The 26,427-nt window shown below is 41.3% G+C and overlaps 1 protein-coding gene across 2 annotated transcripts in view; it reads left to right on the forward strand.

Annotated features, from left to right (window-relative positions):
* The first annotated feature begins 18,590 nt into the window (after nt 1–18,590).
* The window catches only part of LOC139369795 (leucine-rich repeat neuronal protein 1-like), a 37,941-nt gene continuing 30,104 nt past the window's right edge, over nt 18,591–26,427 (forward strand). Inside the window, exon 1 of one of the 2 annotated variants that reach the window (XM_071109063.1) lies at nt 18,591–18,809. The gene's annotated coding sequence lies outside the window, so the exon portion shown is untranslated. The remainder of the gene's footprint in view (nt 18,810–26,427) is intronic. The other variant, XR_011627068.1, reaches the window with a different exon arrangement.

Here is a 26,427-nt window from a genome sequence, read left to right on the forward strand (position 1 = left end):
ATATGTACATAAGGATATATGAATGAGTGATGGTACAGAGCAGCATAGGCAAGATACAGTAGATGGTATCGAGTACAGTATGTACAAATGAGATGAGTATGTAAACAAAGTGGCATAGTTTAAAGTGGCTAGTGATACATGTATTACATAAGGATACAGTCGATGATATAGAGTACAGTATATACGTATGCATATGAGATGAATAATGTAGGGTAAGTAACATTATATAAGGTAGCATTGTTTAAAGTGGCTAGTGATATATTTACATCATTTCCCATCAATTCCTATTATTAAAGTGGCTGGAGTTGAGTCAGTGTCAGTGTGTTGGCAGCAGCCACTCAGTGTTAGTGGTGGCTGTTTAACAGTCTGATGGCCTTGAGATAGAAGCTGTTTTTCAGTCTCTCGGTCCCAGCTTTGATGCACCTGTACTGACCTCGCCTTCTGGATGATAGCGGGGTGAACAGGCAGTGGCTCGGGTGGTTGATGTCCTTGATGATCTTTATGGCCTTCCTGTGACATCGGGTGGTGTAGGTGTCCTGGAGGGCAGGTAGTTTGCCCCCGGTGATGCGTTGTGCAGACCTCACTACCCTCTGGAGAGCCTTACGGTTGAGGGCGGTGCAGTTGCCATACCAGGCGGTGATACAGCCCGCCAGGATGCTCTCGATTGTGCATCTGTAGAAGTTTGTGAGTGCTTTTGGTGACAAGCCGAATTTCTTCAGCCTCCTGAGGTTGAAGAGGCGCTGCTGCGCCTTCTTCACGATGCTGTCTGTGTGAGTGGACCAATTCAGTTTGTCTGTGATGTGTATGCCGAGGAACTTAAAACTTGCTACCCTCTCCACTACTGTTTCATCGATGTGGATAGGGGGGTGTTCCCTCTGCTGTTTCCTGAAGTCCACAATCATCTCCTTAGTTTTGTTGACGTTGAGTGTGAGGTTATTTTCCTGACACCACACTCCGAGGGCCCTCACCTCCTCCCTGTAGGCCGTCTCGTCGTTGTTGGTAATCAAGCCTACCACTGTTGTGTCGTCCGCAAACTTGATGATTGAGTTGGAGGCGTGCGTGGCCACGCAGTCGTGGGTGAACAGGGAGTACAGGAGAGGGCTCAGAACGCACCCTTGTGGGGCCCCAGTGTTGAGGATCAGCGGGGAGGAGATGTTGTTGCCTACCCTCACCACCTGGGGGCGGCCCGTCAGGAAGTCCAGTACCCAGTTGCACAGGGCGGGGTCGAGACCCAGGGTCTCGAGCTTGATGACGAGCTTGGAGGGTACTCAGGAGTGCGTGCTCAGTCCCCTCCTGTACTCCTTGTTCACTCATAACTGCATGGCAAGGCATGATTCCAACACCATCATCAAGTTTTCCCGGTACCGGAGCACCAAGTCTAGGTCCAAAAGGCTTATTAACAGCTTCTACTCCCAAGCCATAAAACTCCTGAACAGCTAATCAAGGGCTACCCAGAACCCTCTTTTACGCTGTTGCTAATCTCTGTTGAATATCTATCCATATGTAACCGATGTGAAATGGCTAGCTAGTTAGCGGGGTGCGCGCTAATAGCGTTTCAATCGGTGACGTCACTCGCTCTGAGACCTTGAAGTTGTTGTTCCGCGGCTTTTGTGGAGCGATGGGTAACGATGCTTCGAGGGTGGCTGTTGTCGATGTGTGCAGAGGGTGGTTCGAGCCCAGGTAGGGGCAAGGAGAGGGAAGGAAGCTATACTGTTACACATAGTCACTTTAACTCTACCTACATGTACATATTACCTCAATTACCTCGAGTAACCGGTGCCCCTGCACATTGACTCTGTACCGGTACCCCCTGTATATAGCCTTGCTATTGTTATTTTACTGCTGCTGTTTAATTATTTGTTACTTTTATGACCTATTTTTTTACTTAACACTTCTTTTTTTTCTTCTTTTTTAAACTTCTTAAAGCATTGTTGGTTAAGCATTTCACTGTAAGGCCCATGTGACGAATACAATTTGATTTGATTTGAATTTCAACAACAGGATTATGTCAGAATTTTAACACATTTTTAACATTGACAAACCTTGTATATAATATGTTGAATTTGTTCCTTTGAAACAATATCAGATATTCAACGTTATAGCCACTATTGAAAAAATAACAATAGGCTGGTCAGCACCTCTTACTGGAGAGTTGATCTAGCTACAGCTATACATTTGGACCCCCATCCAGGGTTTTAACTAAGCCCAGTAGTGCTTAAATTTGTTACGGACAACTACCAATGTGCTATTGTGAGAATGATTATTGAGAGATCTGTTAATAACTAAATATATTCACTGTTGCTATCGAAGTCATTCCAAAGAGTAAGTTTAACAGTGCAAATTAAATGTAACCATACTTTATAAGTAATATATCATCAATGACACTATTTAGGCCTATATAGCATTTGAAAAGTAATCAACAGCTTTTGTCCACCCAGGGTTAAACTAAAAATACATATAGACCTAAGGGTTTCAAGCTTTGGTTCATTTCAAATTTCATCTTCAAGTTAATCATTAATATGTTGGATTCACGTCTCCATCTCAACCAAAAATCAAAGTTAAAGTATAGGACTAAATCAAATCAAACTTTATTTAAAGTAGAGCTCGACCAATTGTGATTTTTCAACACCGATACAGATACCGATTATTGGAGGACCAAAAAAATATGCCAACTGCAGGCTACGCCACCACCTTCCCAGCTCCCCACGGTCGTTCCGGCCACCCCACCATAATCTACATCACCCGGTCCGATCAGCAACATCCACCTGCCCCTCCCGGAGCGGTCTGACAGCACCCCAGCTCATTGCAGGCGCTGTCTCCTGCAGTGTGACCTCCACCTGGCCCGTCATGCCGAGACAGCCTCAGAGAGAGTCAAGGTGGCCTCCCGTCTGGGAGAGAGACGGACCAGAAGTGCAGTCCTATGAGAGCTTCACCCAACTCTTCCGTGCTGTCTTCGACCACCCTACAGAAGGTTGAGAGGGAGGTGAGTGTCTCCTCTGTCTACACCAGGGGTCCCGGACAGCGTTGGAGTACGCTCTGGATTTCCCAACCATGGCTACGTCCACTGGCTGGAACGACCAGGCCCTGTTGACATTTTTCCGCAGTGGGCTGCAGGCGAACGTCCAGACCAAGCTGGCCTGTCGCAATGAGGACCTCATGCTGGACCAGCTCATCTCCATGTCCATCCGCCTGGATAATCTCCTGCATGCCCGTCGTCGCCCATCCCGGGGGTTTGGGTCTCTCCCAGGAACCCCCAGTGAGACTAAGCCCATGGAGGTGGCCACGACGCACCTTCCCCATGAGGAACGTCAACACCGCAGTCAACAGGGTCTCTGCTCCTACTGCTGGGAGTCAGACCACCCCTTGAACACCTGTCCCAGAAGGAGAACCAGGCGAGGAAGCGTCAGGCCGAGGAGCGCTCCTGCACCTTCCCAGGTAGGCGTGGACGTGCCTTGATCCTCTCTGTCCACTAAGCCCGTCCTCCTCCCTGTCACTTTACCTGAGTATCCTGGCCCCCACTGAGTCCTGCCCTAGTGTACTCAGGTGATGCAGGCAATTTCCTAGACCGGTCAGTGGCCTTATCATTACGCATTCCTCTAGTCCCTTTACAACCCCCTATCCAAGTCTTTGCCCTCGTCAACCGTCCCCTAGGAACAGGACTGGTGCGCCAGACCACGATTCCCATTTCCCTCAGTTACCCACAACCACCATGAACGCATCACTTTCCTCATCTTAGACTTTCCTGCACACCCTGTAGTTTTAGGTTTCCACTAGCTACAGTTGCATAACCCTAGTATATCATGGACATAGAGGAGGTTGTTGGGTTGGGGGGGCCTACAGGTGGCCTTTTTGAAGACTCGTGCTACGTGCTTGCCCCTTCATCGCCCATGGGACTGCACTATCAACCTACTGTCTGGTTCTACCCTCCCGCGGGGGCGCATCTACCCTCTGTGGCATGCAGAGACCGAAGCCATGGAGGCCTACGTCCAGGAGGCGCTGGCCCAAGGATCCATCCATCAGTCCACCTCCCTGGGCGCCTCCAGCTTATTTTTTATATCGATTACTGGACACTGAATAAGGCTACTGTTAAATTCAGTTATCCCCTGCCTCTCATACCTACTTTGATCAAACAGATGCACGGCACTAAGTACTTTACTAAATTAGATTTACACAGTGCCTACAACCTGGTGCGCATCAGAGAGGGGGATGAATGGAAGACCGCCTTCAGCACCAGCACCGGGCACTACGAATAAAGGGTAATGCCCTATGGCCTGACAAATGTGTTCACCACCTGCATTCAGTGGACAGCTAGGCCAAGGGCAGACAGAGCTGGATCCGACTGTCTCCTTACTCTGCAGAGTGCTGTAGTGCGATTGTTTGAGGACGGCGCCCCACATCAAAATATTTTTCCACCAACACAGGTTTCATACATTCACAGATAATGATGAAATATTCACTTACTCTTTGAAAATGTTCCTCTGATTTGTCATCCAAAGGGTCCTAGCTATAACATGTAGTGTCGTTTTGGTAGATAAAATCCTTCTTTATATCCCAAAAAGTCTGTTTAGTTGGCGCCATCGATTTGAGTAATCCACTCGTTCAATTTGCAGAGAAAGGAATCTGACAATCTACCCCTAAACTACCCCTAAACTCAAAATAAGTTTATATTTATTCCTCAGATACCCTAAAATGTAATCAAACTGTAATATTTCTTTCGGAAAGAAATATGTTCAATAGGAAACACGAATTTCCAAGACTAAAACTGTTATTTCTTATTCGTTTTGAAGTTACAAGCCTGAAACTTTGAACATAGACTGCTGACAGCCTTTGGAAGCCATAGGAATTGCATCCAGGGAGCTAATTTTCAATATGACCTTTAACTTGCCTTTCTAAGAGGATGGTCTCTCAAAAAAAAACAATTCTGGTTGTTTTTTCTTTGGATTTTCTCCAACCATATCTATTGTGTAATATTCTCCTACATTATTTTAACATTTCTTCAAAGTGTTTTCTTTCCAATGGTACCAATTATATGCATATCATGGCTTCAGGGCCTGAGCTACAGGCAGTTTACTTTGGGCGCGTCATTCAGGCAGGAAGTGGAGAAAAAAGGGGCCTAGCCCTAATTAACATGGCCCATTTCTGCATGGCTAAAGGTCCTCTGGAGAAAATATCACAACATGTCTCCAACATAACTCCATTACCTCTCCACACATTGTACACATCACGGACAAACTAAATTGGTCCACCCACACAGACAGCGTGGTGAAGAAGGTGCAGCAGCGCCTCTTCAACCTCAGGAGGCTGAAGAAATGTGGCTTGTCACCAAAAGCACTCAAACTTTTACAGATTTACAGATGCACAATCGAGAGCACCCTGTCGGGCTGTATCACCGCCTGGTACGGCAACTGCTCCGCCCACAACCGTAAGGCTCTCCAGAGGGTAGTGAGGTCTACACAACGCATCACAGAGGGCAAACTACCTGCCCTCCAAGACACCTACACCACCCGATGTCACAGGAAGGCCATAAAGATCATCAAGAACAACAACCACCCGAGCCGCTGCCTGTTCACCCCGCTATCATCCAGAAGGCAAGGTCAGTACAGGTGCATCAAAGCAGGGACCGAGAGACTGAAAATCAGCTTCTATCTCTAGGCCATCAGACTGTTAAACAGCCACCACTAACATTGAGTGGTTGCTGCCAACATACTGACTCAACTCCAGCCACTTTGATATTGGAAAAATTGATGTAATACATGTATCACTAGCCACTTTAAGCAATGCCACTTTTATATGTTTACTTACCCTACATTACTCATCTCATATGTATATACTGTACTCGATACCATCTACTGCATCTTGCCTATGCCGTTCTGTACCATCACTCATTCATATATCTTTATGTACATATTATTCATCCCTTTACACTTGTGTGTATAATGTAGTTGTTGTGAAATTGTTAGGTTAGATTACTTGTTGGTTATTACTGCATTGTCGGAACTAGAAGCACAAGCATTTCACTACACTCACTCGCATTAACATCTGCTAACCATGTGTATGTTACAAATCAAATTTGATTTGATTTTGATTTGATTCCTCACTGACATTTCAACTTAAATGGAACTGCAATTGTCTTCAATCGTGGTACGTGCCTCTGGTCAAACTTGGTTTGCATTGACATCAGCAAGAGTGCACAGTGCACACATATGCTTGGATTAGGCAGTAGGCTATGTTATGCCAAGTAAACTGCTCGACATGAGTAACGTCAGTTTGAAGCCCAATAAAACTGTTTTCCAAAATGTGTCACAGGATGTAATTCTATTACATATGGAGTCACAGTTTGTTTCCCCTCCTTCGCAAATAGTAGTGTTCTAGAAAGCTACTGTTCCCACTTGTCAATTAAATATTTATGCTCTGTTTATTGAGGATAAATTGAAAAAAAATGAAGGCTTTACACATTTCCCTGCAGCCACTTAGCCTGGATAAATATTGGGAACGGTGTAATTTGCAAATGGCTGCTATTATTCTAATTTGCCATTCAAATAATGGCCCTATACCAGATTCCTTAACTTCCACTTTTTTAACATCATTTAATCAATTTATTTCACATCAAGCAAACAGCCACAGACAGCCAATTCGGCTAAATATGCTTGAGCGTTTGACTTCTAGAAAACTATTTCAATTAGTTTTTGGACTAAAACAAATGAACCGAGGCGCGTGTTTGACAAACGCAAATGAAAATCAAACCCCAAGAGTCCTTGGTAAATTGCTTTGCTCAGGAGCAATTATAAAGGGATCTGTTGATTTTCTTGTTAAGTGGCTTAGATTGGTTGGAGACTGGAATGGTCTAATTTGAAGCCTAATACGTAGTGACTGGTGGAACGGCAGTGAGGACCTCACTTAAACGGCCATTAACATCAATACCACTGGGACAGCTCACACTGACGCTCACTCTGATACTGTCATTCAACACAGGATCAACACACACACGTACGCACACTTTCAGGCATACATACATACACCAATAACACTAAAATAGCTCTCTATGTCACACACACATCAATAGCACTAAAATAGCTCTCTCTGACACAGTTTACACACAGTTCACATACTGAGACAATACCCTGTCACACTAAGAGAGATTTCATGTAGCTTAAAACTCTTCTAGTGTGACGTACTTGGCAGCTTGGTAAACTATATTTTTAGTGTAGCTTCCCTCAACACTGCTAACTACATCTCACTATGATGACAGAGACGTGTGTGTGTTTGCAGCGACATCAGTCAACTGTCGTCAGCTATTTTTCCTGGCATCCGTGTGGCGAGGGTGTGTGACAGTATGTCACAACAAGGTGGCAATGTGCTAAACATGTTGGTAGGAGGAGGCATCTGCTACAGTTGCAGCTGACGACACCACCAAGCTGTCTCCAATTAGCTAATTCGATCAGATAAGATAAGGAGTGCAATCAAAAAACGTTTATATCCATTTCCATTAAGGCCCAGAATCACACAGCGTGTGTGCAGATTGTCACACTGATTTAAGTTTCTCAGAACCACATTTCCATGTTCAGATTCCTGTCTCCATTAGAGGTGGAGTAATGCTGTTGCATTTTATGATGACTTTTGAGAAAAATATCAGATCTTACAATTCCAGATAATTTTACGATAACAAGTGCTATAACCTAACCACAATGAACTGTCCAGTCCAAGTAGACTGTGGTTGGGCTGAACAGAGTATTCTAATGTGTTTGTGTGTGTTTTTAGTCTTGTGCTGTTTTGGGGATCTATTCTTTATCTGACTCATGACATGACCCAATTAGACTGATTAAATGAATGATCTTATCCAAGTACCCAATGGCCACAGTGTCCCTATAGCCCCCGCCTCGTACCGGCTGCTCTTTGTGCAAAAGAGTTTACTCTCCATTTAGTTAGGATGAAATAACATGACAATGTTTGGGCATCAAAATATCTGTAGGCCACAACCCTATTCAGCCTTCCAACAGACTACATACAGTAAGTAGTATGGTCATACTGTATCATATCTGCATAATAGAGTCACATAAGATCTCCTTCCTGGATTCTTTCTGGATCATTTTCATTCATTTGAACAGCCATCTAATCATCCCTTACTCATAGTTTATTCATCCTTCACTGAAAACAGACTCGCTGCTAATTACATGCTGTCTCTCCCTTCAACAGAATGAATAGAGATGGATGGGAGGGATGGAGAGAGAGAGAGAGAGAGAGAGAGAGAGAGAGACGGTGAAATTGGAAAAGGAGGAGAGCGAGGGGTGCATGTTTATCTGTGCATGGTGTTCCCAGAGGGATATGTGGAGCTGCAGCTCTGTGATCTGAAATCTAATAACTACACGAAATGCCACAACGCCTTTCCTGGTAGCACATAAACACACGCACATAAACACACACACACACACACACACACACACACACACACACACACACACACACACACACACACACACACACACACACACACACACACACACACACACACACACACTCACATATAGCGTAGGATAATGGGGTGAAATTATGATTGGTTTGTTTGACCTTATAGGTCGAGAGGTCAGCAATCACTGAGTGACTGCTGAATCCACTCAGAACGCTCTCAATGTTTACCAAACTGGAGAGAGTGGGAGTGATATGTTTATATTTCAGTCAATATGTCCTTCACCGGACGTGCATTAGTCAACTAGGGTCAGCCTGATATATGGTCAATTCTGCTGACTCCATCATAACAAAAACATTGCTATAATAAATGCAAGGAAAGGCATCAGAGCTATTTGAATTGCTTCGTGAAGAAATATTTAAAGCTTTTAAGCTTCAAAATTGTATCAACAAAAATAATAACTTTTGTCAACAATTACAGCTGTGAGTCTTTCTGGGTAAGTCTCTAAGAGACCTGTATTGTACGATACTTTTCAAAATTCTTCAAGCTCTGTCAAATTGGTTGTTGATCATTGCTAAACAACCATTTACAAGCCTTGACATAGATTTTCAAGCAGATTTATGTCAAAACTGTAACTCGGCCACTCAGGATTCATTCACTGTCTTCTTGGTAAGCAACACCAGCGTAGATTTGGCCTTGTGTTTAAGAGTACGGTCCTGCTGAAAGGTGAATTAATCTCCCAGTGTCTGGTGGAAAGCAGACTGAACTGGGTTTTTCTCTAGGATTTTGCCTGTGCTTAGCTCTATTATGTTCCTTTTTTTTAAACTCCCCAGTTCTTACCGATTACAAGCATACCCATAACATGATGCAGTCACCACTATGCTTGAAAATATGGAGAGTGGTACTCAGTAATGTGTTGTATTGGATTTGCCCCAAACATAACAATTTGTATTCAGGACATAAAGTGAATAGCTTTGCCAAATTGTTTTGCAGTATTACTTTAATGCCTTGTAGTAATATGTTTTATTCTGTACAGGCTTATTTCTTTTCACTGTATCAATTAGGTTAGTATTGTGGAGTAACTGCAATGTTGTTGATCAAAACTTTCGTAAGAAGGACGCCTGTATCGCTGTAGTAACTGGGTGTATCGATACAAATCAAATCAAATATATTTATATAGCCCTTCTTACATCAGCTGATATCTCAAAGTGCTGTACAGAAACCCAGCCTAAAACTCCAAACAGCAAGCAATGCAGGTGTAGAAGCACAGTGGCTAGGAAAAACTCCCTAGAAAGGCCAAAACCTAGGAAGAAACCTAGAGAGGAACCAGGCTATGAGGGGTGGCCAGTCCTCTTCTGGCTGTGCTGAGTGGAGATTATAACAGAACATGTCCAAGATGTTAACATGTTCCTAATGATGATACACCATCCAAAGTGTAATTAATAACTTCACCATGCTCAAAGAGATATTCAATGTCTGCTTTTTCTTACCCATTTACCAATAGGGGCCCTTTGTGAGACATTGGAAAACCTTCCTGGTCTTTGTGGTTGAATCTGTGTTTGATATTCATCGTATGACTGAGGGACCTTACATATAATTAATTGTATGTGTGATGGTAAGAGAGATGAGGTAGTGATTCAAAAATAATGTTAAATACTATTATTGCACACAGAGTGAATCCATGCAACTTATAATGTGACTTGTTAAAGGAAAATTCCACCCCAAAATTATCTTTTGGTATTTGTCTGCAGCAAAGTTATGAAATCCGTTGGTGTAATATTGTCTGTGCGGTACATACAGAGCATTCAATGTAATCGCTGCCAAAGGTGTTTCAACAAAGTACTGAGTAAAGGGTCTGAATACTTATGTAAATGTAATATTTCCGTTTTTTTATAAATATAAATATGTTTTTCTAAAAACATACATTTATAAAACCTGTTTTTGCTTTGGCATTATGGGGTATTGTGTGCAGATTGATGATTTTGATAATTTTAGAATAAGGCTGTAACGAAAAAGTATTCAAACCCCTTGACTTTTTCGTTACAGCCTTATTCTAAAATTATCAAAATCATCAATCTGCACACAATACCCCATAATGCCAAAGCAAAAACAGGTTTTATAAATGTATGTTTTTAGAAAAACATATTTATATTTATAAAAAAATTGAAATATTACATTTACATAAGTATTCAGACCCTTTACTCAGTACTTTGTTGAAACACCTTTGGCAGCGATTACATTCTTCTTGGGAATGACGCTACAAGCTTGGCTACACCTTTATTTGGGGAGTTTCTCCCATTCCTCTCTGAAGATCCTCTCAAGCCTTGTCATGATGGATGGGGAGCGTTGTTGCACAGCTATTTTCAGGTCTCTCCAGAGAAGTTTGATCAGGTTCATGTCCGGGCTCTGTCTGGGCCACTCAAGGACATTCAGAGACTTGTCCCGAAGCCACTCCTGTAATGTCTTGGCTGTGTGCTTAGGGTCGTTGTCCTGTTGGAAGGTGAACCTTCACTGTCAACTGTGGACCTTATATATATATATAAAAAATGTACGGTAAAACGATTATGGGGGCTGTTTTGTTAGACTTCAGTGCGGCTTTTGACATTATCGATCCTAGTCTGTTGCTTGCAAAACTGATATGTTATGGCTTTACACTCCCTGCTATACTGTGGCTAAAGAGTTACCTGTCTAACAGAACAGTGTGCTTTAATGGAAGCCTCTCCAACACAATCCAGGTAGAATAAGGAATTCCCTAAGGCAGCTGTCTAGACCCATTACTTTTTTCAATCTTTACTAATGAATTGCCACTGGCTTTGAGGAAAGCCAGTGTCTATGTATGCGGATGACTCAACATTATACATGTCAGCTAATACAGCGACTGAAATGACTGCAACACTTAACAGAGAGCTGCAGTTAGTTTCAGAATGGGTGGCAAGGAATAAGTTAGTCCTAAACAATTCTAAAACTAAAAGCATTGTGTTTGGGACAAATCATTCACTAAACCCTAAACCTCAACTAAATATTGTAATAAATCATGTGGAAATTGAGAAAGTTGAGGTGACTAAACTACTTAGAGTTACCCTGGATTCTAAACTGTCATCGTCAAAACATATTGATACAACAGAAGCTAAGATGGGGAGAAGTATGTCCTTAATAAAGCGCTGATCTACCTTCTTAACAGCACTATCAACAAGGCAGGTCATACAGGCCCATTTTTGTTGCCCCTGGACTAGAGGTCGAAAGATTAGGATTTTTCAACGCCGATACCGATTATTGGAGGACCAAAATTAATCAGACAATTTTTTTACATTTTTTATTTGTAATAATGACAATTACAATAATACTGAATGAACACTTCATTTTAACTTAATATAATATATCAATAAAATCAATTTAGCCTCAAATAAATAATGAAACGTGTTCAATTTGTTTTAAATAATGCAAAAACAAAGTGTTGGAGAAGAAAGTAAAAGTGCAATATGTGCCATGTAAAAAAGCTAACATTTAAGTTATTTGCTCAGAACATGAGAACATATGAAAGTTGAAACATGAGGCTTCAATATTCCCAGGTAAGAAGTTTTAGGTTGTAGTTATAGGAATTATAGGACTGTTTCTCTCTATACCATTTGTATTTCATATACCTTTGACTATTGGATGTTCTTATAGGCACTTCAGTATTGCCAGTGTAACAGTATAGCTTCCGTCCCTACCTGAGCTCGAACCAGGAACACATCGACCACAGCCACCCTCGAAGCATCGTTACCCATCGCTCCACAAAAGCCGTGGCCCTTGCAGAGCAAGGGGAACAACTACTTCAAGGTCTCAGAGCGAGTGACGTCACTGATTGAAACGCTATTAGCGCACACCCCGCTAACTAGCTAGCCATTTCACATCGGTTACACCAGCCTAATCTCGGGAGTTGATAGGCTTGAAGTCATAAACAGCTCAATGCTTGAAGCAGCTGCTGGCAAATACAGGAAAGTGCTGTTTGAATGAATGCTTACGAGCCTGCTGCCGTCTACCACCGCTCAGTCAGACTGCTCTATCAAATATCAAATCATAGACTTAATTATAACATAATAACACACAGAAATACAAGCCTTAGGTCATTAATATGGTCATATCCGGAAACTATAATTTCGAATACAAATAATTTATTATTTCAGTGAAATACGGAACCATTCTGTATTTTATCTAACGGGAGGCATCCATAAGTCTAAATAGTCCTGTTACATTGCACAACCTTCAATGTTATGTCATAATTACATAAAATTCTGGCAAATTATTTCTCAACGAGCCAGGTGGCCCAAACTATTGCATATACCCTGACTCTGTGTGCAATGAACGCAAGAGAAGTGACACAATTTCCCTAGTTTAATATTGCCTGTTAACCTGGATTATTTTAACTAAATATTCAGGTTTAAAAAAATATATACTTCTGTGTATTGATTTTAAGAAAGGCATTGATGTTTATGGTTAGGTACATTTGTGAAATTATTGTGATTTTTTCGCAAATGCGCTTTTGTTAAATCATCCCCCATTGGCGAAGTTGGCTGTCTTTGTTAGGAACAAATAGTCTTCACAAAGTTCGCAATGAGCCAGGCGGCCCAAACTGCTGCATATACCCTGACTCTGTTGCACAGAACGCAAGAGAAGTGACACAATTTCCTTAGTTAAAAGAAATTCATGTTAGCAGGCAATATTAACTAAATATGCAGGTTTAAAATATATACTTGTGTATTGATTTTAAGAAAGGCGTTGATGTTTATGGTTAGGTACACATTGGTAAAAATGCCGATTACCGATTGTTATGAAAACGTGAAATCGGCCCTAATTAATCGGCCATTCCGATTAATCAGTCAACCTCTAACCTGGACTACTATTCAGTCATGTGGTCAGGTGCCACAAAAAATAGCAATTGGTTCATAACAGGGCAGCACGGCTGGCCCTTGGATGTACACAGAGAGCTAATATTAATAATATGTATGTCAATTTCTCCTGACTCAAAGTGAAGGAGAGATTGACTTCATCACTACTTTTATTTATGAGTGGTATTGACATGTTGAATGCACTGGACACCCATGCATACCCCACAAGACATGCCACAAGAGGTCTCTTCACATTCCCTAAGTCCAGAACAGACTATGGGAGGTGCACAGTACTACATAGAGCCATGACTACATGGAAATCTATTCCACATCAAGTAACTGATGCAAGCAGTAAAATTAGATTTAAAAAACAGATAAAAAACACCTTATGGAACAGCGGGGACTGTGAAGCAACACAAACAATGGCACAGACATGTATACACACACACGATAACATACGCACTATACACACACAACATGGATTTTGTACCGTAGATATGTGGTAGTTGTGGAGTAGGGTCCTGAGGGCACACAGTGTGTTGTGAAATCTGTGAATGTATTTTAATGTTTTTAAAATTGTATAAACTGCCTTAATTTAGCTAGACCCCAGGAACTGCCTTGGCAGCAGCTAATGGGTTCCATAATAAACACAAATACAAATATAAACAGGGTGTGCCTTTCCAAATCATGTCAAATCAATTGATTTTATCACAGGTAGGCTCCAAGTTGTATAAACATATCAAGGATGATTAATGGAACCAGGATGAACCTGAGATACATTTCAAGCCTCATAGCACTGTATGTCTTCTACCTACACAAAATACTCATCATACAAAATACATTTGCAAGACTAGCCACCTCCTCTAATTACCTGGCTTCATCTGCACCTTTGCTTAAGAAACTCAATATCTTGTCTATTTATGACTTTAATGTACGCCAATTATGCACTTTCATCAACAAATGCTCATACCTCCCAGACAGTTTACCTAAACCCTTCAATTGACTCTTAATTCTGAAATCCATCTATATAACACAAGACACTGGGCGAATCTTCACCCTCCCTACTTCCGCAACTCACATAGTCAATTCACTATCAGATATAGAGGTACCATACTCTGGAATTCTTATCTTCACATTGCCAAAATATCAATATCCCTCCATATTTCAAGAGAAGACTGGGGGTCAGCCCAATGAACCAAATGACTCAGTTATAGCCTATCTCTTACACACTCACAAACAAACACACATTTAAACTAAACAAATAATGTATTGTTATGTGATTACTGATAAATTAATTTATACATGTCAGAATAATATGTCAGAATAATAGTATAGAGAATGATTTATTTCAGATTTGATTTCTTTCATTACATTCCCAGTGGGTCAGAAGTTTACATACACTCAATTAGTATTTGGTAGCATTGCCTTTAAATTGTTTAACTTGGGTCAAACGTTTCGGATAGCCTTCCACAAGCTCCCACATTGAGGCTTGAGGTCAGGGCTTTGTGATGGCCACTCCAATACCTTGACTTTGTTGTCCTTAAGCCATTTTGTCACAACTTTGAAAGTATGCTTGGGGTCATTGTCCATTTGGAAGACCCATTTGCGACCAAGCTTTAACTTCCTGACTGATGAATTAAGGTGTTGCTTCAATATATCCACATAATTTTCCTCCCTCATGATGCCATCTATTTTATGAGGTGCATCAGTCCCTCCTGCAGCAAAGTCCCCCCACAACATGATGCTGCCACCCCCGTGCTTCACGGTTTGGATGGTGTCTTCAGCTTGCAAGCTTCCCCCTTTTTCCTTCAAACATAATGATGGTCAACAGTTCTACTTTTGTTTCATCAGACCAAAGGACATTTCTCCAAAAAGTACAATCTTTGTCCCCATGTGCAGTCGCAAACCGTAGTCTGGCTTTTTTTATGCCGGTTTTGGAGAAGTGGCTTCTTCCTTGCTGAGTGGCCTTTCAGGTTATGTCGATATAGGACTCGTTTTACTGTGGATATAGATACTTTTGTACCTGTTTCCTCCAGCATCTTCACAAGGTCCTTTGCTGTTGTTCTGGGTTTGATTTGCACTTTTCACACAAAAGTACGTTCATCTCTAGGAGATAGAACACGTCTCGTTCCTGAGCGGTATGATGGCCGCGTGGTCCCGTGGTGTTTATACTTGCATACTATTGTTTGTACAGATGAATGTGGTATCTTCAGGCATTTGGAAATTGCTCCCAAGGATAAACCAGACTTGTGGAGGTCTACCATTTTCTTCTGAGGTCTTGGCTGATTCCTTTTGATTTTCCAATGATGTCAAGCAAAGAGGCACCGAGTTTGAAGGTAGGCCTTGAAATACATCCACAGGTACAACTCCAATTGACTCAAATGATGTCAATTAGCCTATCAGAAGCTTCTAAAGCCATGACATAATTTTATGGAATTTTTTAAAAGCACAGTCAACTTAGTGTATGTAAACTTCTGACCCACTGGAATTGTGATACAGTGAATTATAAGTGAAATAATCTGTCTGTAAACAATTGTTGGAAAAATGACTTGTGTCATGCACAAAGTAGATGTCCTAACCGACTTGCGGTTAGGACAAAACTATAGTTTGTTTTTAAGAAATTTGTGGAGTGGTTGAAAAACGAGTTGTAATGACTCTAACCTAAGTGTATGTAAACTTCCGACTTCAACTGTATGTATTGTATATTGTTTTTTGTGGTGTGTCTGAAAGTAATGATGGACTGTCATTTCCCTTTGCTTATTTTAGCTGTTCTTGCCTTAATATGGATTTATAGGGCTATATTCTGTTGTCTCAACCCAACTGATTGGCTGAAACACATTAAGAAGGAAAGAAACTACACAAATTAACTTTAAACAGGGCACATCTGTTAATTGAAATGCATTCCAGGTGACTACCTCATGAAGCTGGTTGAGAGAATGCTAAGAATGTGCAAAGCTGTCATCAAGGCAAAGGGTGGCTATTTGAAGAATCTCAAATATAAAATGTATTTAGATTTGTTTTACACGTTTTTGGTTACTACATGATTCCATATGTGTTATTTCATAAATGTGATGCCTTCACTATTATTCTACAATGTAGAAAATAGTAAAAATAAAGAAAAACCCTTGAATGAGTAGGTGTTCTATAACTTTTGACCGGTAGTGTATATAAAACACATTTGTTTTTGTGTATATTTTTTTCATTATTATAATACATTTTTTATAGACCATCAAAATGTTAGAAAACAAAAACATCTGAGTTTGAAGCCTTGAAAGTTCAGGCCTGATGACGCCACTGTGTCTTTTCATTATAGGATACATACTTGTGCTGCACCAATCAAAGCAGTGGAGCCAAGAGTGTAGCGAAGAAAAACTTTAGTGGTCAAAACCATTCATCTTGGGGCGACTAGGGGAGTGGGGTTTGCAAAATTCAATCATATCACGCATTTATACCATTTATAAAATAGTCAGGTATACTGTATATATTTTTTATACAGACTAGCTCAACAATAAGTGAAAAACATTTGGACCCCCTATTTGTATTTGCTCCATTGCTCAGGCGACCAAGTGGACACAAGGCTGTTTGGTTCAGTTCAGTTGTGAAGAGGAAGAACATTGCAGCTGTTTCTGATTAATAAACAACGCCATACAGGTGGGTGGTAACTGGTAACAATCAAATAAAACCTAGCCCTGAAATGAAACATAGGCTGAAAAGAATTTGCACGTCATCTCATAGGAAAAGACAGGGCATTGACATGGATTTCCACGAATGCTCTTTTCAAGAGCAAATACATCATACTTTGACTAAAATGATGACCTATTGACATACATCGTTATACAACATGATGGGTAAGCTCTGGCAATTGTCTTTCAGCTCAAAAAATTGGATTTCTGTTGGTGTGGGCGCTTAAATAGGGATGTGAAAACCACCGCTCTTGCTCTTCCTTTCTGAAGTTGTCTCGTATGGATCCATTTGTTGATCATACATTGCAAACGCTAGAGAAAGCGAAATATTGATTCAAATAATTATTTGTTACTTTTGTTACTTTTGTTTTTGTATTTTCTTAACTGCATTGTTGTTTAAGGGCTTGTAAGGAAGCACATCACTATAAGGTCGTATTTGTATTTGGTGCATGTGACAAATAACATTTTGATTTGACGATGATGTTCAATGTGAATAAAAGTTAGTATGAGGGCTCAAGACATTGAATCAATGACCGGAAAAAGTGTGACAATCGCTGAAATGGTCTATCAGCTTTATGTTCTCACACATGATGTCAGGAAGTTCTGACTTCATGTGTTTTCTCCACCGAAGTCTGTGACCCTTTACCACTCAACAGTGCAACCTAACATGCCAGTACAATATCAACAAACAGGAGAAAAGCTGCACTCATCCTATCATGTCTGTCTCAAGCACAAGAATGATCCCACAAGAATGATCCCACAAGGTCCTTCAGGCTCAATGCATCAGCTCAGGTGGAAGCAGGCAGCTTTAAGAGATGAAACAGAATGTGATGAAGCACTGTCACTTCAAAGCTATCCTAGGAGAAGAAGGAAGGAAGGAAGCAGAAAGAGAGGAGAGAATGTTGACAGGTGGAGAGAGAACATAAATGTAATTTTACTGTGTGTGTGTGTGTGTGTGGCACACATGTGCATGTTCTCTATATTGTGTGCTGGTAAGGTTATATATCATAGCTGTGTAGTGATATTTTAGTCACAGATTACCAAGACATCACACATCCAGACAGAATGGAATTAGGCCTATAATTTGACATCAAAATATTGCCACACCCTAGATTTACTGTACACCTCAACATAACTCAAAACCAGTTGCCCGATACTGAGCTATATGCCACCAAACCTTTTCCAAGGTCATTATGTAGATTCAGTGTAGGCTAGGTTTTTGGATTCATGCAAGATTAGTTAATTTTAGAGGTCATTGACTCACTTCACCTTACATTGGACACTTTCTGACAAACACTGGAACTTGTAAAAAATGTAACCCTTTCATCCCTTGCCACGCCAAGCTCACCCTTGCTTCTAGTTTCCCACAGCGAGTTTCTTTTGTTCCCATCACAGCAGAACTCGAGCAGATGGTGAGGTCGTCTAGTTGGGCACCAGGCTGTGATGACATACACTGCCGCACGACCAATCTCGCGTTTGAAATCAGTTGACAGGACTCGCAGCTCTGGTCAGCGCCAGGTGCTCTCTGTATGTTTACTTGGAGGAGGGTACGAGCTCAGAGAAGCGCGAGCTCAAGGCAAGCGCGGTGCTCGGGTTACCAGTGGCGATGATAAAGCTATTCAGTCAGCCGCGGGCGAAGCACAGAGGACAGAAGAACGGCGGCTGAAGAAATCAAAACTAAACCTCTGTGAAGAGACGTCGCTTTTTGCTAAGTTAAATATTGTATTATTAATTTTTCATATATATAGTAATATTATCGTTCAAGACTGAGCGCTCGAATTGCCTGTTTTTTCCTGTGGCAGCTAAGTATGTGTACAGGGGGAGAGGCATTCTTGTGGTTGATAAAATGCTAAGGTGAGACCAATTGCTCATTTTCATATGTAGGACCTATGCTACAATTTACATATCTGGTTAACCATTGTGAAATAAGTCAATTAATGAGAATCGCATGCTTAGCTTTTGAATATTATTCACTGATATAAAATCATTAACTTAATTGGAAACGGTAATTTCGGAATAATTAGGCATGGTCTGAATATTTTATTTCTGAAATGATCTGCGCCTTGCCAAGGATTCAAACAAATATGCCTCCTATATTCACTGCACTCCTCACGTATTGAAGTGAATGCGACTGTCATTGAGGAGAGGAAAGATGTTGCATTATTCTTTCTAATGTGGTGGTGACAGCACAATTGGCATATCGTCCAAATAAAATATGTAGGCTAAGCTCTTTGTTTATTTAGGTCTACGGAACCCTTGCTGTTCATATTAATATTGTCGAAGCTGGCTGTATCTCACATCAAATGGTAGGGCTAGCTACAGCATCAGTGCTCCCATTGGATTTGCAAGGGCACTGTGATCCGCATTCAGTAGCCCACATGTGGCAAATAATATGGAGGATGTAGTCTGATATGTGTGTGCATATAATTAATTAACTACTATCAATTGAGAATAAGAATTCATATCGATTTTGTCTGAGGGATGACACACTGACACAGGAAATTGCACAGTGTTACCTAGTGTTGATTTTTCAGTGTCACATTTCTAGTGTTGATTGAGGTGTTAAATGAACTCTGTAAGTGTTAAATTAACAGTCATTGATGTAAATGAATGTGTTGGTGATAATTCTCAGTGTGTTGGTGATAATAACCAGTGTTAAACCAAAACCACACCAATTGTTATCAAATTTCCCAGCATGCTCTATTGGAGGTAGATTTTTAAATTGTTTGTTTCAATATGTGTGTTTTTGATTAATTCAATTCATGTTATGCTACTCAAATATACATACCATATATTTTTTTAGAAACTAATAATCTGTTATTTGTGCTTATTGCACCCGTATCTGAAATGGTTGTTCCAGTTTATAGCTTTAGGTATCTTAGTCTTCCCAATCCTAGCAGTCATTCTGAATAAAAATTCCAAATGTTGGATAGCCCCACTCCGGCTGGATTCCAATAGGAGTTACACATCACTTTACAAGCCCGTGTAATGTGACTTGCTGCCCTGATTTTGTCTGTAAAACCATGAGTTTCAGACCACTATATTAGAGTAAAACTAAGCCCTTAAAATAAGGCCTTATGACAGGGTTCACCAACTGGCATCCTGCAGGCTGATGCCCCCCCCCCCCCCCCCCCCCCAGTAAAAAAAAAGAAGATACACTGTCACGCAATAGCTGCGACAACAGACCCGATGAGGAATCAATTTACAAAGGTGATTTATGTTATTTTAATGGACAAAAAAACGTGTTTTTCTTTCAAGGACAAGGACATTTCTAAGTGACCCCCCCAAAAAAAAATATATTCACTTTCGTTCAAATGTTTGGGGTCACTTAGAAAAGTCCTTGTTTTTGAAAGAAAACCTTTTTTTTTGTCCATTTTAAAATAACATCAAATTGATCAGAAATACAGTGTAGACATTATTAATGTTGTTAATGACTTTTGTAGCTGGAAACGGCTGATTTCTTTTGTGGAATATCTACATAGGCGTACAGAGGCCCATTATCAGCAACCATCACTCCTGTGTTCCAATGGCACGTTGTGTTAGCTAATCCAAGTTGATCATTTTAAAAGACTAATTGATCATTGGAAAACCCTTATGTTAGCACAGCTGAAAACTTGTTGTGCTGATTATAGAAGCAATAAAACTGGCCTTTAGACTAATTGAGTATCTGGAGCATCAGCATTTGTGGGTTCGATTACAGGCTCAAAATGGCCAGAAACAAAGACCTTTCTTCTGAAACTCGTCAGTCTGTTCTTGTTCTGAGAAATGAAAGCTATTCCATGCGTGAAATTGGCAAGAAACTGAAGATCTCGTACAACGCTGTGTACTACTCCCTTCACAGAACAGCGCAAGCTGGCTCTAACCAGAGTAGAAAGAGGAGTGGGAGGCCCCAGTGCACAACTGAGCAAGAGGACAAGTACATTAGAGTGTCTAGTTTGAGAAACAGACGCCTCACAAGTCCTCAACTGGCAGCTTCATTAAATAGTACCCACAAAACACCAGTCTCAACGTCAACAGTGAAGAAGCGACTTCGGGATGCTGGCCTTCTAGGCAGAGTTGCAAAGTAAAAGCCATATCTCAGACTGGCCAATAAAAATAAAAGATTACAATGGGCAAAAGAACAGACACTGGACAGAGTAAGTTTGGAATAAAGTGTTATGGACAGACAAAAAATGGATCTTTGTGTTACAAGTAATTTAACTTTAAAGATAACATGAACATGGCTGAGTGCAACAACCATTGCAGTCACTAACAAATACAGTCATTGGTGGTAATGAATTCACAAGAAAGGCTCTGGGAAATATGGGAATAAGGCTTTACACTAAGCAGTGTGTTAATTTAACACTGAAAAGTGTGGACCTGTATAGACACTGAACCAGTGTTAACTGTAACACTCTGTGTTGATTTAACACTGTGGACAAACATGCGCTCACAGTAAAATAACCTACTATAAACCGCTTTATAAACAAGAGCAGAAAAAAATGCTAAACAATAATGTTGCCTATATTATTGCCACACACAACACGATCACAGGGAAAGCAGCTGAAACAGCTGACTGGCGGCTCTCATGCCCTATCACATTCATTTGCATACGAAAGTGTGAGGATCCTGGCAGATGTCTCGACTACTCTGTGGAGAAATTCGACAAGTCTTCAGAGGAAAAGAAAAAGACAATGGGTTGCTCAAGATAAATTGCGGGGAGAGCTGGTAGGGGAGGTGCCCAAAAAATTTGGGACACCTTTGTAAATTGATTTCTCATCCTCATCGGGTCTGTTGCAGCTATTGTGTGACCGTGGCACCTGTTACTGCTCGCTGAAGCTAAAGCCACAGAGCTAAATATGCTTTGAGTGACTCAGGACCACATTCAATCAAGCCTTCACAAGTCAAGTCTTGGTAATGTGGAGGATTGGATTAAAAGCTGGATCATAAGTTGTAATAGTTGGTTTGATGAACAGTCCTACAGTTACAGAGGCAATCAACATAAAAGTTAAGCAGGGTTTCGTTTTTCAGCTTAAGGCTTTTGTTTTCAAGGAATTGCAGTTTCGGTCATTTTTATTCAATTGAGCCTGATTAGGCAATGTGCGAAATCCATTGGCCGAGGCTCAGTTGATTTAAATTATCCTGTTATTCACTACTGTCCTCTTTGGCCTTGCCAACTGAACCAGGGCTTTGTCTTGGGAAAACTTTGAGAATGCTGATATATATGGATGTACTCTAGCCAGAGTGGTGAGGGAGGAGGCGGGAAGAAGCTATTAGGTATAACCCGCTTTAGGAAGAAGGCCTGGCACAGGCAGTGAGGATGCGTGCCCTCTCACACCCACACGCACAAAGCAGTATTCTCCGCCAGCAGTTCAGGAGTCGTGAGAACCAGCCAACTCAAAGACGTGTTTAACACGATGTGTGTGTGTGTGTGTGTGTGTGTGTGTGTGTGTGCGCACTCGCATGCGTTCACAACACAAGTCGTTGAGACCCATTGAGAGAGCCTGAGACTGACTCTGCACTGTGGGCTCTAATTTTAGGGTTCAGTGGGGTGTTTGAGGGGGGATGACTTAGGTGCTCCAGTTCGACCCTCTCCCATTGTGACTGCAAGTTGAGGGGTGATGTCACGCCATTGTGAGGTTTTTGTAAAGATGTTTCTGACTGAGGCAGCTGATTATCAAACTCTACCCATCTAATGTTTGGGTAGGGAATGAATTAATGGCCATTATTCTGAGACAAGCAGCTGCTATGACTCAAATCTCAGAGAGAATGGGCATTCAGAGATGCTGACTGCTTGGTTTTGCTCTCATACCACTGTATGTGGATTGGTGATTGATCCTAGCATCTCTCTACTATATTTCTGGTTACAAAGAGCACTTACTGTTATTGGGGTACTCGGAATCAGAATATGGACTGAGAAGTTCTGATTGGACTAGTACATTAATGCGTAAAGTGTTATTGGGCCACCAATCTATTGGAAAATGCTTACTTAGTAGAATTTTATTGTGTAATCTACATGCCTGACTGCTGTGGTGATATTTTTAGGCTTTGTCCCACATGAGTATCCTTTGAGATATTTGACTTGCGTCTCTCTATTGGTGCAATGTTGAAGGACTTTGCCAAAGTCAGCATGATTGATCCATGCTCAGAGGACATATTGGCTTTTCTTTGTTGTTGCAGATAGAATGAGAAAAAAATAAGAGAAAGACAGAAGATATATATATATATATATATTGATCTCGTCTCTGTCTCTCTCTCTCTCTTATTTATATATTGTGATATCTCTCTCTCATATATAGAGAAAGATTGTGTGAGAGAGAGAAATTGTTACTGTCAGCACCATCTCTGTCCATAGGGAATAAGGCATTTGTGAAACGCCCATGTTGGAGCTGAATAGCTTCAGCTACTGAAACATACAAGACTGCCTCACATTAGCTTACTCTAACAAAATTATTCATTAAACCTTGTCACATTAGATGCTGTTAGCATAATTATATGTGTTTTATCTGTATCTTGTTAAAAGTGATATCACCATTACAAATCAAATGTTATTTGTCAAAAGCTTCATAAACAACAGGTGTGGACTAACATTGAAATTCTTACTTACGGGCCCTTCCCAACAATACAGAGAGAAAGAAAATAGAGAAATAATAGAAAAATAAAACACGTAATAATACAAGTAGTAATAGATACACAATAACTTGGCTGTATACAAGGGGTGCCAGAATCGAGTCGATGTGTAGGGGTGCGAGGTATTTGAGGTAGATATGTACATATAACTAGGAATAAAGTGATAGATAGTAAACAGTAGTAGCAGCGTATGTGAGGAGTCAAAGTTCATGCAAAAAGAGTTCATGCAAAAAGGGTCAATGCAGTCCAGGTAGCTATTTGGTGAAATATTTAACTAACTATTTTGCAGTCTTATGGCTTAGGGTTAGAAGCTTTTCAGGGCCCTATTGGTTCCAGACTTGGTGCCGTGCGGTAGCAGAGAGAACAGTCCATGACTTGGGTGGCTGGAGTCTTTGACTATTTTTTTAGGAACTTCCTCTGACACCGCCTGGTATAGAGGTCCTGGGTGGCAGGGAGCTCAGCCCCAGTGATGTACTGGGCTGTACATACAGTCCATAGCTCTGTCCATAGCTCTGTAGCACCTTGCAGTCGGATGCGAAGCAGTTGCCATACCAAGTGGTGATGCAGCCAGTCAAGATGCTCTCAATGGTGCAGCTGTTGAACTTTTGGAGAATCTGGGGACCCATGGCAAATTTTTCTGCTGAGGGGGAGGAGGCATTGCCGTGCCCTCTTCAGAACTGTGTTGGTGTGTTTGGACCGTGATAGATCCTTAGTGATGTGGACACCGATGAACTTGATGCTCTCAACCCGCTTTACTGCAGCCCCGTCAATGTGAATGGGGGAGTGCTCGGCCCTCCATTTCCTGTTGTTCACGATCAGCTCCTTTGTCTTGCTGACATTGAGGGAGATGTTGTTGTTCTGACTCCACACTGCCAGATCTCTGACCTCCTCCCTATAGGCTGTCTCACCGTTGTCGGTGATCAGGACTTCCACTGTTGTGTCGTTGGCAAACTTAATGATGGTGTTGGAGCCATGCGTGGCCAGACAGTCATGGATGAACAGGGAGTACAGGAGAGGACTAAGCACACACCCCTGAGAGGCCACCAATTGTTTTATGGAAGAGCAGAGCAGAGAAGGATTCCTATTGGCTCAGAAGCAGTGGTGCTCCTCAGAAGGAGAATTGCTCCCCAGTCCCCTCCCCCTCCTTCCTCTCTCTGGCTGAACAGACACATTTCCTCCTCCTCTTCTCAGCTCCACACCTCTGCTCTGCCTCCACCAGCTGCACCAAAGCCCTGTGTGATGTGGAGCGGGACGCCTGCATACTAATGGCGCCCGAACAGGGTGCTTCTCAGGCAGACTAATGCAGGAGGAGCAGCGTGCCTCTCAGGTAGGCCAATGCAGGAGGAGCAGCGTGCCTCTCAGGTAGGCCAATGCAGGAGGAACAGGGTGCCTCTCACTCAGACTAATGAAAATGCACTTACCCAGGCTACTTGCTTGTAAATATCCCTTGCTATTTGCTGTTGTTTTTTAATTTGTGATTTTGTTTGTATGTTTTATGACTGCTGCGAAATGAACCTATGAGCACCTTTAAGTGAAGTTCATAGGAGCATGTCATATTGGGTGTCAAATGAAGCTAAGTCTATATTTTTGAGAATTGAAGGCATATATAAATTTTTCAACCATTTTCCAGGATAAGCAAAGGCTTTGATTTCTGGTCAAACAGATGGAAAAGGGGCCTTAGACAAGATCTAACAGAAAAAGTCTTAAAAGGTATTAGAAATACATCAAAACACAATAATGTTGAATCAAAGACCCCTGCCAACTATTATCAACACATATTTAGTTTTGGATGAAATAAGTTTAAGACACAATGCCTTTTACCTTGTAATTCTGTTACCAAAAACCCACATATCTAAGATCTTTTCTAGTTTCTCTCCCTCATGATGAGGAAGGATAATGAGCGTTCACAGACGCAGCAAGTAAAGGAAGACCCACCAATTAGTTATAGTTTTTTTAATATCAAGTATGTTTATAAATAATTAAAACTCGTAATTCTGTTACCAAATTACTGAAAAATCGGTAATGGAATTACTGCAGTTGAATTGGCTACAATGGGAAATCATAGTAGTCACAAACCACAGTTGGGTCACCTGCTACTGTACTCCCTTCCACTGGCATACTGTTACTGTATGTTCAGCTCATAATAGGCTTGGGCAGTATCCAGTTTGTCATACCTTCATACCAACTTTGTGCCATACCAGGATATCCGGTCATACCAGCACTGAACACAAGGGGTGCTATTTTCAAACCCCACATAGCCTCTGTAATGCGAAGGTTAGCAATGCTAACAAGTACATGTAAAATCCCATAGAGAATGCATTTGCAAACATTTTATACAGTCTCTGACCGAAACTATTTGCAAGACAGACATCCTAGCTCATAAAGTTATACATGTAACTCAGAAATGCTGCTCATAGTTTGCTGCATGCACAAAACAAATATTAGACAGCAAGACTCTTGATCCAGGAGGGGATCCTCTGGTGTTACCAAGCGAAGCTTGATTTTGGAAGAAGCCAACTACTTAGCTAGCTAGATATATAACTAGCTACTAAATTAGCAAACCAAATGTACAACGGCAGAGCTTTTTGCACATTTTAGACAATTAACTTAATATTTGTAAGATATCAAGCTGGCAAACACTTAGTCGTGAATTCCATACTGTAACTAGATCACCCGGCGTTTGCTGCACAACAGTGAGTGACTCACAAGACTCTGGTCTCTTGTCGTTGTGTGCTTGTAAACAAACTATGCACCTGGGAACTACCAGTAATAATACTTTATAATACAAAATTATGTGACAAATGAAATGAACAACGCAATCTTCTTCATCCCATAACATATTGCACAAGTTGACTGCAGGTAT

This window comes from Oncorhynchus clarkii, chromosome 17 (assembly GCF_045791955.1).
Source record: "Oncorhynchus clarkii lewisi isolate Uvic-CL-2024 chromosome 17, UVic_Ocla_1.0, whole genome shotgun sequence".
Taxonomy (NCBI): Eukaryota; Metazoa; Chordata; class Actinopteri; order Salmoniformes; family Salmonidae; genus Oncorhynchus; species Oncorhynchus clarkii.